Source organism: Lissotriton vulgaris, chromosome 4_1, assembly GCF_964263255.1.
Source record: "Lissotriton vulgaris chromosome 4_1, aLisVul1.2, whole genome shotgun sequence".
Classification (NCBI taxonomy): Eukaryota; Metazoa; Chordata; class Amphibia; order Caudata; family Salamandridae; genus Lissotriton; species Lissotriton vulgaris.
Window position 1 is genome coordinate 525,375,157 of NC_141691.1, and position 15,224 is coordinate 525,390,380.

The 15,224-nt window shown below is 43.5% G+C and overlaps 1 protein-coding gene across 1 annotated transcript in view; it reads right to left on the reverse strand.

Moving 5' to 3' along the window:
- Positions 1 to 15,224, reverse strand: part of LOC147721188 (protein AF-10-like) — a 1,319,715-nt gene that overhangs the window by 1,210,983 nt on the left and 93,508 nt on the right. The gene's annotated exons all lie outside the window — the stretch shown is intronic.

Consider the following 15,224-nt stretch of genomic DNA (forward strand, 5'->3'; position numbering starts at 1 on the left):
TCTACTTGCCAGTGTTTAGTGAAAGCTCAGAAATGCTGCACGGTAACAGAAGTACTTCATAAAACACAAATAAAAAAATGGCAGAAATCCTTCCATATATCTATACTTATGTATGGAACAGTGCTTTAAGTTTGAAATAAGGCACCCTAGGACAGAGCGATGAAGCAATAGAGAAGCAGGAGTCTGTTTAACTACGTGAAATTGGAAATTGTGTCCATAATATTAACAGTAACATGCCAAACTGGGATGGGGTTGGATGACTGGCAATTCTAAATAGTTCTAGCATATTTTTTACATTCAATAAATACGAGCATGCACATAACATATACTCGAGTAAGACATAATAACAAAATAGCAATCAACTAACTCCAAATGTATCAAACCACTACAATATAGGTACTTGGAGATCGGTTTTGTTGGCATGCTATGTGAGAGTGTGAGAGAGTGAGTGAGTGAGTGAATAAATGAATGTTTATGAGAGTCATGTGCACCAAGAAACATACCAATGTCGCAATCACATTCCTCTCAAAACAAAATTGAAATTGTAACTGTATGCCCCGATAGGATTGTGGCGATGAGCAATGCAGTGGAGTACTTATATGTAATTAAAGTCAATGACTGTGTACAAACATTGATTAACTGTCGGACCATTCATTGCCGGCCCATACCAAAACTCAATGAGCACAAGTGGTTCTCGTGACATAATGAGCACTTGATAAATCTCCAGGCCATATGGATTTATCCTAGAGTCTAAGCTACAATAATAACAATAAATAATAATATAAAAAATTTAAAAACCGTGCCATTTTGGAACAATGTTTCTAATAAGGAAAAACTTTCCAAGATGAACACCTGTGTTAAGCATGATTATGCCTATTGCTTTATTTTATTAGTTTACTGTTCCAATATGGCCAACAACCATTTTCCAATAGTAATTAAGAAATCAAATATGTACAGTGGTGCCGCAAACACAAGAAGAACAAGCTTCCCAATAGCAGTATGTAGCTGCTAGACCTTTACATAAGCTATTTGAAAAAAATAAAGTGAGGGGCAGGAAAGTGAGGGTAGAGGAGATATGGGCCAGGGGGGGGTTGTGAAAGCAGGAATAGAGTGCAGGGCAGCAAGAGGATATGATGGTGGAACGAGAAAATTGGGTAGAGGGAGGAAAGCCATGCAAGCCCATGGATGCCAAAACACAAATGAAAAAATAGTTCCCCAATGTCAACAGTAGACGGATATAACTTATCCAATCAAAACAATGGTAAATACGAAATGCTCCAAGGACGGGTCAAAAATAAAAATATTAGTAAACATCAGTTCTCTCTGCAACTTTTATACCTACCAACTCACATGGTGCCACTGTGAGACACACAATATCAGCTCCCATCACACGGTCTCCTGGTGAGGAGCTGATATAACAGGTTGGCAGGGAAAATCAGCTGAAAACCACTATAAATAGTGGTTTTAAGACTTGTTTTCCAGGGTTTGAACTGCCGATGTCCATTAAGGGGTGTGAAAACACCACAGGACATCAACACCAGGCTCAGCAAGTTTTATTTAGGTTGAGCCTAGACATTGGTTGCTCTGTCGCTTAGCGACCTGTTGTAGATGCTTTGTGGCGTTTCAACCCAGCCCATTACTTGACTTTGCTTCTCATTTGTCTATGTCGGTGTCCTTTAAAAATCCTTGATGTTAGTGGTCAGTCCTGCCTCTTTGTCCCTTCCTCCCATGGAGCAGGAACTAAGTACGGTCTCATTGCACTATGGCTCTTTATCTCTTCTTTCGGGGACTATTTTGTTCTTGCTTTCCTGCTCTGTTCCCGTTTGCCTGTGTTCAGCTGCGGCACCATAACTGCTTACCTTTGCGTATAGCATTCCACCCTCCCACCTCCTATTATTTTATTTTAAACACACTTTATTGATTTTTAATGTTGTCAAGCCTTGTGCAATCTTGTATACAGTTGGTACATAGTTGGGTTAGAAAAGCAATTTGACATTAGTAGGTGAATACCAACAAGTTACAGGTAGTATGTAGTGGTTATCTTACTTAGTTTAGTAATTTGGTCAGACTGCGTTGTTGTTCCATTAGCGCAGGCTTAAAATATCTAGAGATAGTTTCAAAGTCGTAACCGAACCGTCCAACTCTTCCCTCCCACCACCCTCTGTTCTGGCTCACCCCCGTTTGATGATACTAATGTGTGTTTCTATCTCAGCTACATCATGTAGGGGCCCATGCTTAGTAAGGTATGGTATTGTGCGTCGGACTCAATACTAGACGGGAATGTGCTGTGTTGTGTTATGCGGAGGGACCTTTATTATGTGTTGTGTGTTATGAGAAGAGGGAGGTTCAGTGGCTTGAGATGCTTGAAGTATGAGTTCCCAAACCATTGAGATCAGATTTTTTCCCAGTCCACGACACTCCTCCCGTCTAATGACTGAGCTTTCCGCTCTCCCCCAGTGATCCACCACTCCATGCCAGGTGTGGACTGCTAGGGGGGGGCGGGCTGATTTCTATCGCATTTCCCCACGTCCTCATAATGCCACAGTTTTGTTAGTGCTGCCTCCCCCGCCTCCCCTCCGTTGCTCATTCTATTATTATTTTAGTCTTTTTGCAAAATGTTGATGATGACCGTCACTTGGGCTTCTTTTGGTAGGAATTTATTTTGGCCTTGTTTTTTTTAACTGGATGGGCAGAAATGCTTTCATCATGCTCTGCCTTGGGGGCATTGAAACTGTGACACAGAGACTTGGCATTGCAGCTGAAGTGTAACAGAGGGAAAAAGAACGTAGCGTGTTTGCCACTGATGATGTGTCCTGCCTATGGGCAATCAAGAGCCACGTTTTAATATAAGTATTTGATTCTACTTCCCTGGATTCTACTACGTCCCCAGTATATTTTGTAAGCTATTTGCTGTGTAATTTACCCATACTACATTTAAAAATATTCTTGTTTCTTTTGTGGTACATGTTAAAATATGGAGTATTTTCTTCTACGTGAATAGTTGCCTTTGAAATATAAGTTGTGTTAAAAGCTCGGCCTCTCAAGAAATAGCATAACTGCACATTTCAAGTAGTTTGCCACAGAACTGCCTTTTCACTGGGCGGGGTCTGGTTAGCCTTGATTATGTATCTGTGCCCCACGCTGATGAATATAGGCCTCTGCAAGACCCGCAAGTGCGAAAGGGTTCGCCCTTCTGTACGCAACGTCCTCAGACTACATAAGAAATTGGCACAGAAACTGGAAATACAAAAACATAGTTTAATAAACCTTTAAAGGTGGTACTACAGCCCACACAACACTCTACAGTATTGTACAAGGTAGCACAAAGAACACGAACATGCGGTCCCCTTTTATACAAAAAGAAGGGGCTCATAAGTGGGTGGTTACAGTTCAAAAGCATGATTTACAACCATATAAGGACATTTCTCAAACATGATCAATACATGGGTGGAGTTAACGGATCATGAAGCCCCCCCGAATGCACATTCCAATCCCCTCTAAACAGAAACAGATGTTACATGTACTGGGCATGCGCTACATAAGCTGGAACTATTTATAGCCTGTTGCTGGGCAAACTCCAGGGGTGACAGTCAGTGAGGTAGGACTTGCCTCGTGGCGAGCACATGGCAGAGTGTAGCGTACAAGATGGACGCCAGAAAACAAGATGGAGTCCGGCCGTGCATTCAAGTATGAGCGGGAAAACTACAATGAAGACACAATAGCATGTCTTCAGCGAATGCTTAACATTATCGCTGTTTTATTTACAACAGACGACCCTTTTAGCATTTGCTGAAGACATTCGGTTTTCTTGGATAATCTAGATACTCATTGTTTATATCAATGCTCATCATATCCGCTATCTCTCTAGTTATAGTTTTCTTATGGGCAGCATCCGCAACAGCTTGTTTATTGGGTATACAAAGTGAGACACATAACGAACATATCATAGGGCTACATTGAATACATACACAACAGCTGAACAATTTGGTAACAATTATGCACAGCCCAGTAAGAAACTTCCAACTCCATATGGAAATCAGGGTCCAGAACCACCCAGAGAATGTCCAAGATCCATTTTCTTGATGTATATCAGCTGCAATTTTGTGTAATTTGTTAATGGCTTTATACACAGAAGGAGTATGGTCAGGTATGAACACACAACAGCTACTTCCGATAATTCTACAAGCTCCACCTCTATCTGCTAACATAATGTGGAGAACCATTCGGTTCTGCAACACAACAATCCTAGTAATTTGTAGCTCTTCAGTAAGGTTCCCAAGAGCTGCAGCAGTTTGATTGGTAACAGCTTCCACTACTCTTGTTAATCGCCGTATCTTTCTGCTATTCAGAGCAGCTCCCACAAAGAAAAACAATCCTAAATTGAAATCTATGTACTGCTGCAGACTAGTGTCCATCTGATCAACATCATCTATGGATGAAGTCCGCTTAAATCTGTTCACAGTTACATTATTCAACAACTTCAAATCTTTACGATATGATGCAGGTGCCAAAAATACAGGTGGCAATAAAAACGATACATAACATACTCCAGACCATCCGGCTGGTAATCGATAATAGCCCTTATTCCCACATACAAAATAGGTGTTATGTGAAGCAAGGAAAGAACGGTTATTCAGGCCATCAATGTTCAATACAGCAATAGAATCACTAACACCTACAGGAATATGGCCCACACTTTGTACACATAAATCAGCTTGTGCTTGGGCCACTGAAATCACAAACTTCTCTTGACAAACAGTGTCTCTAGTGTTCGTAAAAAACATTCTTTATTCAGTTTGAAAATCAGTCGTCCAACTGTGGGCTTTCTTGTAGCAAAAAGCAAAGTGTGCCATGCTCTACAAGAGCCATTGTGAGAAAAGGGAAGTGGTATAAACGGTGTTCCCCCTTTCTTTTGATGCGCTGGCATCATCCCACATATCCAGCAATCTGTGGCATTTGTAGCAACGTGGGTGTGATGCAACATCTGAATGAAAGTGTTATTCAAATATGACTGTCGATGTTTCAGCTCTTGATATGGGAGTGTATAGAAAAAGTGCTCATCAGGGACTGGAGTAAAAACAACTTAGTTCACGGGCAGGAGCCTTTTCTTCAACAAACCACATGACTGTAGCAATGACTGCTATAACGAAAATGAATCCTACAGAACCAAAAATCTTCCTTCTATCAATCTTGAGCAAATGTACACAGTATCTTCCTGAAACTAAAGTGTTGTTAGAACTCTTACCCCATAGGTAGCCGTTGTTTTCTTTACCATCGGGCCAGGACGGGTGTCACTACTCTAATGCATGGCCGATCCCCCCCCCCCCCCTTGCCTCATTGGCTCTCCGATTCACAAACCTAGGGACCGTTCTGACAACGTCTCATACAATTGCAGATTCTTTCCTTGGTCGCAGGTTATATCTTCTCGATGCAGGCGTTGTCTGGTCCGGGAAGAACTCCTCAGAATCGTCAGGTACCACAGCACGGCCTCTCTCCGTAGTCAGGATATCTCGATGATCAGTCAGCACAGCAGGTTCCACCAGATCAGGTTGCACTTTCCGGCAGTGAATAGAATGGATCCAGTTCCTGCGATTCGTCACTCGTACTGCTGTTCTTGTGGCTAGGAGGACCTGTTCAGGGCCACACCATCTCGGCTCCAGACTATTCGACCTCTCAAAGGATTTTACAAGGACGAAATCACCAGGCCGGAGATTGTGACCTTCTCCTTTGGACCGATCAGGGAGTGCTTCTCGAACCTGTTGATGAATGGAAACCAAACTATCAGTTAATTGCGCCAAATAGTCATTCATTAAAACACAAGGTACATCATACACTGAACTTGGTTTGGGCACCCCTCCATATACTCATGGGCCGCCCGAAAACTATTTCATAGGGCGTTAAGCCCGTCCGAGAGTGTGGTACTGATCTGATAGACAACAACGCCAAAAGCAGAGCGTCTGGCCAAGTCAGAGAAGTGGAAGCCTGTATTTTCGCAATTTTCAGTTTCAAGGTGCCATAGTATTTTTCCACCAATCCTGCTGATTGTGGGTGGAATACTAAGTGGAACTTCTGCACGATGCCTAATCCCTTCAGGACATACTTAATAACGTCCGCCACAAAATGGGGCCCGTTATCACTCCACAACAATCTGCAAACACCAAAACGAGGGAAAAATTCCTTCAAAAGCACCTTAGCAGTAGTCATAGCAGTATTGCCTTTAGTAGGGTATGCTTCAATCCATTTACTGAATGCACAAACCACAACCAGGACGTACTTCAGACTATTGCAGCGTTCCAGATGAATATAATCCATTTGTAGAACTTCAAAAGGTGCAGTGGGTGTTGAAAATCCTCTTGCTGGAGTCCGTGTCCCTTTTCCCGGATTATATTTAAGGCAAATCATGCAGGTCTGTACCACTCTTTTAGCTGTGCTAGCAATTTCTGGATGCTCCCAAACTTGCGTAAGCAATTTCACAATTGCGGAAGCTCCAACATGTGCTAGCCCATGTGTCATTTGAACCATAGGTTGTACGAAAGCTGTAGGTAACTTCCACCTATCCATCTGCTTATTCCTCCAACAACCCTCATCGTCCAACTCTCCATCTTTGGACCATTGCTCTCGTTCTTTCTCCGTAGCAGTCTTTTGCATTTCTAGTACCTTTTCCTTAGCATCGTGCCACCACTCAGCTTGTGACTTCACGACATACATTGAAGTGGAGCCAGGCTGCATCGCAGTTTCACGTGCCACTCGATCTACAAAAGCATTTCCTTGTCCCACTTTGTCTGTCACTTTCTTGTGTGCACTACATTTCACTATAGCTATTCTCTTAGGAAGCGTCAGTGCGGTCAAAAGTTGTTGTACTAATTCTCCATACATGATCGGAGTTCCATGTGATGTCAAAAAGCCCCTTTCCTTCCAGAGCAGGCCGAAATCGTGCGCTACTCCGAAAGCATAGCGGATGTCTGTGTTAACATTCACATATAATCCTGCACTAAGCTCACAAGCTCGTATCAACGCTATCAGTTCTGCTGCCTGAGCTGATTTCTGTGGTATGCGTGCTGTCTCCACTATCGTGTGTAATGTGGTAATTGCATATGCTGAGGAAGTGGTTCCATCTGGTAACTTTAAACAAGACCCATCGACCCACAGCTCTCCATCCACATCTGTGAAGGGCGTATCTTGTAAATCAATACGACCCTTTGTCTGTTCCTCTGTCACAAAGACACAGTCATGCGTCTCTTGCGCCTCAGGCTGAGTCGCTGGTAAGGGCAACAGCGTAGCTGGATTCAACGTTGCACATCTCTTCAAAGTAATATGAGGAGCCAACAATGTCAGCTCATATCCTGTCAGATGAGCACAAGTTAAATGCTGCGTCTTTGTCGGATTCAAAAGGGCATCAACAGCATGGGGAACCAACACCAACAGCTTATGAGATAAGACTATCCCTTCACTCTGACGTATTGACACAGCTGTCGCCGCAACTGAGCGAAAACACCCAGGCAACGCTCGAGCAACAGGATCAAGTACTGTCGAAAAGTATGTACAAGGGCGCTGCTTATCGCCGTGCATCTGCACTAACACTGATAACGCGCATCCATCTCTCTCATGCACATACAATGTAAAGAGCTTTGTATAATCAGGGGTGCCTAACACTGGTGCTGAACAAAGGGCCTGACGTAATTGGTGAAAAGCATTCTCACATTCATCCGTCCATGGAAGGGGAACTGGAGTATCCTTTGTCAACAGGCCTAACAGTGGTTTAACTATGTATGAAAACCCTAATATCCACTGTCTACAAAAGGAGGTGAGACCCAGAAAGGCTCGAACTTCTTTCTGCGTGGAGGGTACTGGTGTGTCTAAAATGGCTTGAATACGATCTGGTGTAAGTGCACGCCCCTCCTTAGACAAAAGGTAACCTAAGTAGATTACCTTTGGTCTACAATATTGCAGTTTATTTTTCGATACTTTGTGATTGTGAGATGCCAAAAAGGTAAGTAAGGACAAAGTGCACTCTTCACATTGTTCGGGGGTGTCTGCGGCCAACAAAATGTCATCAACATATTGTATAAGCGCCACCCCTTCAGGTAACACAAAAGAATCTAATTGTCGTTTCAACGCCTGGCTATAAATACTAGGGCTCTCAGTATAGCCTTGAGGAACCCTACAAAATCTGTACGATCTATTATTCAACGTGAAGCCGAAAAGATATCGGCTGTCAGGATGGATAGGGATCGAAAAGAAAGATTTCTTCAAGTCTATAACAGAGAACGTTGTTGCAGTTGGCGGGACCAAAGTAAGGAGTGTCGTAATATCAGAAACCACTGGGTATTGAGGTATCACTATCTTGTTGACCTCCCTCAAATCGATAATAAATCGATAAATCCTGGTGTCAGTGTCTTTCTTCAAAATCTGTAGTATAGGACTGTTGCACACATTATATGGAACTTCTTCAACCACCCCTACTTTAATCAAGTCCTGCACTATCTGTATGAGCGCCTCCTTTCCCTCCTGTGAAATCAGATACTGAGGTAGGCGTGGCAGCACAGCTCCCTCCTTTACACTGATGTGCACCGGAGGGATAATCATCTGTCCCACGTCGGTATCGGACGTGGCCCACAAAGATTCAGGCAAAGAGGCCAGTGCAGCCTCTACGGTAATCATGTATACCCATACCCATTGGTGGATAATTATCATTCAGAATAACACGTACCTCCTCAGGGGAGCACCGTATCAAGGCCCGAAAACATTTGAGCATGTCCAGGCCCACAATATTATCAGGAGTTTTTGGGGAGAGTAGGAATGGGCATGGTGCAGCAAACTGATCTACATAAAGTGCGAGAGGTTGTGACAGTGGGCTAACAAAAGGTATTCAATCGAACCCTATTGACGTAATTGTTGAGCCAGACAGGGGAGCCCTCGGAACCAATTCTTTGGACAAAGCGCTACGAGTAGCTCCTGTATCAACCAGGAACCTATCAGTAGAGCCCAAAACATGTGCTGTAACATAAGGACCCCTCTGATCTACTGGCACTTCAACTGGTTCCTTACCCCATCCTACGCAATCCTATGCATACTGGGAATCATGCTGTTCGGGAGGTGCATAGTCCGACATTTGGTACTGATTCCGATCAAAAACATTGGGCCCATCTCGGGTCGCACATTAGAATCAAATCTAGCTCTGTCATTCGTGTTGTTTCTAGGGCCTGAAAAATTTCCTCTACCCCTCATAGACCCCTGCCCACGCTCCTGGCGCTGTGCACGCAACACCGGACGCTCATTCGCCCAATGGCCTTTCTGTCGACAATACGCACATTGATCCCGGGCCAAATCAGTACGCCTGAAGGAGAACTAAAAAAATTCCTGCCACCCCGACCATTACCTCTACGAGGCGGCCCATATACTTGTGCTAACATAACCTTCGTTTTTAGATCTTTAGATTTCTTTTCCTCACTCCCCTTTGCTTCTAGTTCCTGACGCTCGTAATACTGAGCCATCGTCAGGAGGGATGCTGGTGTCGAAGTTGTCCAAGAACTTTCACTCTCTTTTAATCGAGCTGCTATACTTGGTAATAAATTCGAAACATATTAATCAACAAAGAGATGTCGACCCGTATCGTCCGTAAGTGACTGACCACTAAAATCATGGAATGTTTCCTCAAACCGCGTGAAGAAATCTGAAACGGATTCATCTACTTTCTGTTTACAGGACGCTAACATAGTCCATTCAATCTTTTTAGGGGGAATAAGCGTTTTTAATTTAGTTACAATAGCAGAAGGAAGATCTAAAATCGACTGGGGCGGCTTCTGTGCTGGTTTTCTCTCCCTGTCCTCATCCTCAAGATCCGCCCATCGAGCTTTGAATGCCTGAAGATCATCAACCTTTCGTATTGATCTCCATATATCTGGGGGTAATATAAGCCCTAAGAACAAATCAATATCGGCCAAAGTCATAGTACAAGAATTCAAAGCCCCCTCAACTTCCTCATAAAAGGCTGCGGGATTCTTTCGAGGATCAGGTAATGCTGCCTTCAATGCCATAACGTCTGCCCTATTCCAAGCAGTGTAAACCCAATTATAGATAAAATACCCTTGAGCATCCATCCGCTGACCCTCTCTCTGAACTAGTACCCGCTCCTTTAGGAGGAACATACAAAGGCGCCGCCTCCCGCATAGGTTTAGCATGCATTGCATCGATCTTATCTGAGTAAAAGATGGATGACTGCTTCCCGCCGCCAGCCGGATTCGATGGCTCCTCGCCAGCTTTCCGTTTCCGTACTTCTTCTCGGAGCCGAAACATTTCATCCCGGAACGCAAATAACCGTCGGATTGCATCGGGCACCTGGGGAGAAAGAAAAAGACCTTTACGCATTTCCTTTGCATCAGCTATCACATCCGCTGGTTCAAGAACATCAGAATATTTCCGAAAGGCTGTCCCCACTTCATTGGAAAGAAAATCAACAAAATATAGTCTTTCCCTATCTTCCCATGTCTCAAGCTCTGTCAACAGATCGGCAAGGGGCATAGTATCTTTGGTGACCCGATAAGCAATCTTACAAAGATCAGCCATGCGATCGGCCGATAACATAGACCTCGTATCCACCTTCTGTCCGGGCGGCCTAGAATCTTGATCTCCTCCATTTGGGGCAGACGGGCCAGCGTACGGGGGTGGTGAGCGATCTAATAATGAAAAATCATCATCCGATTTATTAAGGACAGGATAGAGAGGCTTACGAACAGGGTACTGGCCAGATATTTGCAACCGACATTCTTTCTCCTGTTTCTCTTCTAATTCCTTTGCTTTGCGCATTTTTCATCTCATGCGCCTTTTCACACTCACTCTTTCGCTGCTCTTTCTCAATCAGTGCTTGCTCACGTTTCTCACGCTCTCGCACCTCTTTCACCCACATTCTTATACATTCAAACATATCTTGTCGCACTCTCCGCTTACACATACAATGCTACACATACTCAATTTTCTTCAAATCAAACGATCCGTACATAGGCCATCGCAACTCAGGATCCTTCTTTGTGTATCTCCTCCACAAGGTGCTGTACATTATGGGGGAAAGACCAAATTTGACGTACATGTCTCTATTCGGCGTCCCCTCTGGGGGAGCCGGCTGTGATTCTTTAAGTACCAACCGGTCATTTCCAAAACAGCAGCACCACTTACGAAGTGCGTCAAAAACAGGCATGTCTAGAAAGAATGAATAATATGCAATATTATAATTAAATGGCACTTAAAACGTTGCGCCGCTCAAATTCACAGATCAGGAGAAATATCCCCACATTGCCCGCCTATATGGGTTGCAACTCATATATACTCTCACTGGATCAATAATATGACTAGTCACTACCAAACAATCAAACAATTCAGTCAGGGCAAACATATAAAACTGCCTTGCCAAACAAGACTTATCTAAGGCTCGGAGCAAGTATTGTACAACGATTCTTACCAATCAAGAGCGTCCAGATTCCAACTGCCAAGTTCCAAATTCGCCCAAACGGCCACTACGCGGCAAACCGACAGAAGAGGTCTCAGTCGATGACCGGCGCCACCCAGATGGTCAGATCGGAAGGGAAGGAAGAATACCTCGGGATGCCAGGACTAAAAGGCGCCGCTGGCAGTGATCACGTCCCCAGCAAGGTTCCAATCCTTCGTCACGACCAGTCTTTCGAGCATCCGAGTCGTCGATGAGCCCCAAGTGACGGGCGCCAATTGATAAATATAGGCCTCAGCAAGGCCCGCGAGTGCTAAAGGGTTCGCCGTTCTGTACGCAACGTCCTCAGACTACATAAGAAATTGGCACGGAAACTGGAAATACAAAAACATAGTTTAATAAACGTTTAAAGGTGGTACTACAGCCCACACAACACTCTACAGTATTGTACAAGGTAGCACAAAGAACACGGACATGCGGTCCCCTTTTATACAAAAAGAAGGGGCTCATAAGTGGGCGGTTACAGTTCAAAAGCATGATTTACAACCATATAAGGACATTTCTCAAACATGATCAATACATAGGTGGAGTTAACGGTTCATGAAGCCCCCCGAATGCACATTCCAATCCCCTCTAAACAGAAACAGATGTTACATGTACTGGGCATGCGCTAGATAAGCTGGAACTATTTATAGCCTGTTGCTGGGCAAACTCCAGGGGTGACAGTCAGTGAGGTAGGACTTGCCTCATGGCGAGCACATGGCAGAGTGTAGCGTACAAGATGGACGCAAGAAAACAAGATGGAGTCCGGCCGTGCATTCAAGTATGAGCGGGAAAACTACAATGAAGACACAATAGCATGTCTTCAGCGAATGCTTAACATTATCGCTGTTTTATTTACAACAGCGCCACTCAATCATCCTGTTCTCTATCACCACTGAGTTTGCTTTTTTTTCCCTCTGCCCCTCTCTTCTTTGGATTTTGAACATTCTTGGTAGGTGGTAAGACGCAGAGTAGAAATTCAGTGCGGTCCGCAAGTTAAATGTCAACGCAGAGAGGCTTTCAGACTGACACACGTTTGTTGAAATGACCACACGACCAGAGCTTCCTTTGCTTGAACCAGGTTAGTTCCCACTCCTGAGCAGTAGAAAACTGCTGACAGAAGTTAGGGAAATTAGGGACACCAGCCATAGCAGAGGAACTCTACCGACTATATGATGGGGCAGATGTATAGGGGGATAGTAGAATAGGAAGTGACTTGTATGATATTCTCAGCTCTCAAGTTTATTAGTTCTGTAGGATAGTGGGTCCTATAGTCCTGTTTTTTTGCTTTCCATTTTGGTGCTCCTAGTCTTGATTTCATAATGAAATAAACGGGGCATCAGAACCCAGATAGTAAAGCAAAAACCTGGTTTGCAAGAGCTGCTCACGCATGAGCCTGGGAATATATTGCACCGTGCCTACACTGCAGTGTCAAGGATGAGGCTGGCAGAATGTGGTTAGTTTAGAGACAACATTAATATTAATCCGGTCCTCAAAATCGTACTCTTCAGCCTAGTTCTGTGCCTTGCCTAAAACATCCACTCCCTTTATCTGAAGCGCAACAAAACACGGAGGGCAATATCACTCTCTGAGAATCTCTCCGATTATAGCTCACAATATAGTAACCTCAACACAGTTTCCCCACACAGCACTGATAACCCTACATAAGGAAGTGATCAGAAGGCGTGAGAGTTATTTGTCGGTTTTATAACATATTTGTTAAAGTCACTGGGCAGCATGACATTGTGATATTTAACAACTTTGTACAGTCTTATCGGATTCACAAAAGCCTGCTTCACAGTGTTGTTATCTAAACAGTGGTACAAGTTACTGCGTAACAAATCTATAAATCATACATTGTGGTCGTAGGTAAAGACAGCCCTCTGAACCTGTTAACATAAGTCTTATAAACATGCAGTCTAGCCCAGGACCAGATGTAGACAATGACATTTATTGATGCATGTATACAAAAAAAATACATTTCATGGGGCATAATCAAACAAAATAAAACTTGTAAGAATCAATGTAAAGTAAAGTTAAAAATGGACTTTGGTGGCACAATAAACACAGTAGGGCCCTCCTACACTTGAGTTAATAGGAATCTGTTAAATTGCTGGATGTTAAACACATTCAACTGAATTTGCAATAAATGCTTTGTAAAATAATATTCGAAAGGGCACTGTTCTGACTGAATAAAAATACCAGCTAAGAACAGGATGTTGGTAGAAGATCTGTCTAAGAGAGTCACCTCTTCAACATATAAGATAGAGATTGATATAAGTATAGAGATTCTTGATCATATGAAACAGGATGCGAAGGTGATTGTAAGGTCCCTGAAAGAGAGTGGATAGAACAGCTACAATGCCTGTGAGAAGTGTCGCTTAGAGCTGCTCTCGGACTTGTGCAACAGAAAATATTAAATAAAGTTCTGTTTATTACATTTGGTAGTCTAAATAAAAACCTGCATGAGCTATACAAATATACTGTAATAAATTAGCTACTCTTGTGATTTTGGCACCCTGTGATGACCCTCACCACCACCATTTTAATTGATTTTAGTGTGTTATTTTACCCTAGCCTTAATGTAGGATGGTCCTGCTTCTCTTCTGTTCTGTAATCTTGCTGTCTTTCAGTGGGAGCTGTTACTGAGTGGAACAGTTTTGCCAAGAGCAGAGCATGTGGGATGTGCATTTGAAGGTGTACAGTTGTGTAGGATTGTGTCAGTGGTGAGAATTAGGAGTTCTTACTATTGGCTTGGACCATTCTGTTTTCTGACTTTATCTTGCTTAATGGCAGGGCTTGCCTATTGGCTTTGGCATATTCTTATGCCAGCTTGCATTAGTGGCCTATGCTTAAGCGACTCCATCTTCTGAGTCTTTCTAGGTGAGAAGTGATGTTTTGCTTTCACTTGTTTCTGCACTCAGTGTGTTAGTAGAAACCGGTTCTTATCAGAGGAATGTACAGGCTCCTTCTCGAAGCCATAGCAAAGGCCTGATCAACCAATGCTGTGGCCTGGGCACTGAGTGGTACGGAATCTGATGGGAAAAGGAGGCGTGGCTTGCTAGAAGCTTCGGCCAATGTTTCCATTTGTATTAAAAGGGGGAGCCTCCACTGGTCTGGTGGAAGTTGGAAGTGGAAGTTTTGGGAGTTTGGATTCTGAGTGAGGGCAGACGTGTCTATCTCGGATTGAACCCCGATTGCTGAGCTCTGATCCCCGGCTGTGTGAAGACTTTCCCCGGCCAGAAGTGGGCAGTGTATGCATCAGGTGATGTATTGAGTTTTGTGATTATTGCCACTGTGATGTGAGCCAGTGGCTGTGATCGTTTGAGGTGTTTTCTTTGTGGTGTGGGAGGTGCACATCCAGAGTGATCCTCTACTCTGAATATATATCTTTCGGATTTCTTGCAGGAGGTCCAGTGTATCTTACCTTATATCAGTTATTGCGTGTTTATTATTCAGTATAATTATTGATTCATGCCATTTAGATTATAAGTTTGCTCAGTTAGTGATTCATGCCTGTAGATGAAATGCTTTACTTACCTGTAACTGTAGTTATCCAGTATTAGTGTCTTTCATAGATTCACATGCCTGAATCATTCCCCGTCGTCGAGACGGGAGTCTCCGGTATATAAAAAGTAATGTCCTATAGACATACATATAAAGGAATAGGCCTAAGGGTCTCACCTTAGTGTCCTATCTAAGTCCTTATGTAGGAAGGACCTAAACAGAGCAGGCCCAAGGG